Raw genomic sequence first — 3,170 nt, 5'->3', positions numbered from 1 at the left:
TTCAAAGGAATGTGATTAGGAGGTAAAGAAGCATACCCCTTAAAGAGAGGTTAGCCTGCACAGATTAAGGTGACAACGCGAAAGGGACAGCCTCAAAAAATAAAAATCAATGCTGATTACCTGCCTCTCAAGTGTGATAAAATGTCAATAAACAAATATTTGCAGTAGGATTAAATATGCACGTCTCTTCCCAGTGGTTTCCTAGTAGACTGTTTCCATCCTTTTCTGTAACATACTGGTGTCAATAAAAGGGCAGTAGCCATTTTTATGTATGTTTCTCCATTGTCTTATAAACAGCTTTCTGGTGATTGAGGGATCACCAGATTTCGAGGTGAGGAGACCAAAAATGTTCTAAATATCAGAATTTCTGCTTTCTTGGTAAAAAATGTTTCCACATTGGTTTCTGTTAAGCACCCTGTACAACGTATGTGTTTAATGCACATTTGGTTCCAGGGAAGGTGACAGAATATTGGAACCCACCGCCCATTACCGTGACTCAATGAACCAGGGAAGTCAGAGTGAACAGAATAGCAAGATCCAGATAAAAGCTAGAACGTTGGCTGTGATAAAGGATGGAGGATGGAGAAGGAAATAACATGGTGATTTTGTGTGTGTGTGTGTGTGTGTGTGTGTGTGTGTGTGTGTCTTCATACAAAGAGTGAAGACAGTAGGTGGCTGGTTAAGAAGAGTGTTTTTATAAACGAGAGGCTGGGGCGAGGCCCAGTCCAGCTGAGTGATGGAATTGTCACAGAGTGACTTCTGTAGTCGTTCGAGTGAGGCAGCCGGTGATAATGGGTGTTTTCTTTCCTGTGCTTTTTAACCCTCTGGGTGAGTTGAAATCATTTCATGCATACGTATATTTCATCGGGAAAGGGAAACTTTCTGATTTTTATGGTGACATCTGGCAAGACTGAACAGTTATCTGGTGTGAAATGAACTCACTTCCCGGGTACCTAAGTACACTGGAGAACCACCTGTTGGATGGTGTGAGAACTGGGGGTTCAGCCACCCCGAGGGACTATCACAGTTCTCCCCTATAGTGCGGCCATTATCAGGAGACCATCCTGCCTCACAGTCAGCGCTGGGCTTGAGCAGCTTTGAAAGCAAACAAACTTCCTATTGTTGTCTGCAGATGGTAATTTCTAGAATCTGCTGGTAATTCTGTTGGGGAATGGGGTCCCCGTAGATTTGTATTAGGTGTTACCAAGAGGTAAACGATACGGAAGGCCATCTCAGTTTCCCGGACTAAATGGTTTTAAAAGCCTTTCATGGTGTTAAAGCATTTGAAGGGGGAAAAAAATATTGTGGGAAAATGTAATTCCACCCTTTCTTAGTGAAAACTGCTTCATAGAAGCAAGTTGTCAGTCAGTAATGAATACATCCCAGTAGCAGGAGATGACAACGGGTCTGTTTGAGACGAGAGCTGAGAGGGAGGCTGCCGCCAGCCCTTCCTTTGGCACCTGTCTAGAAAGTCTTCTCTGTATTATTATTGATCTTCTCAAGGGAGCATAACTCAGGCATTTTCCCCTCTGCATTAACAGGGCGATCAAATCAGATAGACTTATTTTTTTCATGTGTCATTGCTCTTTTGTTTTTCAATTACAGTTGACATACAATATTCGTTTCAGGCGTACAGCATAGTGATTGACATTTGTATAACTTACGAGGTGATCACCCCGGTAAGTCTAGCACCCACCTGGCACCATACACAGTTATTACACTATTATTGACTATATTCCCTGTGCTATACTCTACCTTCCCGTGACTGTTTTTGTATCTGGCAGTTTGTACCTCTTAATCCTTTCCCTGTTTTCACCCAACCCCCCTCCCATCTGTCAGTCATCAAAATGTTCTCTTATCTGTGAGTCTGTTTTGTTCATTTATTTTGTTCTTCAGATTCTACGTATAAGTGAAATCATAGGGTATTTGTCTGTCTCTGTCTGACTTTTTCACTAAGCATAATGCCCTCTAGGTCAACCCATGACATCGCAAATGGTAAGATTTCATTCTTTTTTTATGGCCTCGGCTAGGCTTTCAAGTACTTTCTCTAAGTCAGGCTGCTTATTTAATTTACATATCTCAGATGCAAACGTTCCATTTTTGGGAGTGCCTGTGTCGTGCAGAGGAGTTGTTAGCCTTGGGAAAAAGGATGTCATAGCTTACATTTTGATCACTCTCATGGTACATTATCTCCCATCTTCATTAAATCTTACACTTTTAGTTCAAAACTGTATTAGTCTGCATTTCAGTTAAAAACTAAGGAAAAATATATAGCCCTGATGGATGGCGTTGAGTGAAGGGTTAAATTCTAATAAATAATAAAAAGCATACAAATGGGATGTATGTGAATGTGTGTGTAGATAATGGCATACACACAAAGAAGCGTAAACTGCCATGAGTGTGAGTGGCACAGTGAGTCATCTGCCAAGAACTTAGACTAAGGTTACCCTCTGAGAGTTTAATTTTAAAGCCAGCCCATGAGACAGCCCAGAGGTATATAAAGTGATAGCCTGGGTTTCAGTCCTGCAAGATTTCCTTGTAACCTGGTTGAGTCTATGAAAACATCTAAGGAAAGAATAGGTCAACCAAAGAAATACAGGGGCAAGAAAGAGTCACATAGGCAAAAAATTGGCAGTGCCCATCCAAACGCTATTCAGAGGAGAGAGGAGCATTGGCCAAAACGTTAGGCTGTGACAGTTGCCTTGGCGAGGACATTTCTATTCTGAGGCAGGAGGCCGGGAACTATAGCCAACGGCGTAGGACTTTACTGGCAAGAGCACCCCACGGAGGAAAGGGCTGCGCCTTCTGCCGTTCGATATTTGATTCATCTAGGCGCCTTGTCCTGATTCCATCTTCACCAGTAACCTCCTCGTTTTGGTTGAGCTGCTGGTAGAGGTCTACCAGCAAGGAGAGCATGCACTGGTGGTCGCAGTGCACGTCCCCTGGCCTATGTGACATTGACATTGGTGGTTGTAAAATAATGAACTGGCCTTCTGGTGGTGTTACGTGTCAGTCTTGGGAGCTATGGTGGCGATGTGAGTCTGCCCCATGGGGTGGCTCTGCTTCAGGCGCTGGTGATAGCGAGTTTGTAAGAGAAAACTTTGGGTGGTCAGCGCGGGACCTGGGGGGAGTGTGATCAGGAAAATATATATGTGCAGTTGTTTGTTCCA

The 3,170-nt window shown here is 43.3% G+C and overlaps 1 protein-coding gene across 3 annotated transcripts in view; it reads left to right on the top strand.

Moving 5' to 3' along the window:
• The window catches only part of JPH1 (junctophilin 1), a 75,865-nt gene that overhangs the window by 53,621 nt on the left and 19,074 nt on the right, over positions 1-3,170 (top strand). The gene's annotated exons all lie outside the window — the stretch shown is intronic.

This window comes from Hipposideros armiger, unplaced genomic scaffold (genome assembly GCF_001890085.2).
Source record: "Hipposideros armiger isolate ML-2016 unplaced genomic scaffold, ASM189008v1 scaffold_80, whole genome shotgun sequence".
NCBI lineage: Eukaryota > Metazoa > Chordata > Mammalia > Chiroptera > Hipposideridae > Hipposideros > Hipposideros armiger.
Note: the sequence above shows the minus strand (reverse complement) of the source record. Positions and strands in the feature narration are given on the sequence as shown.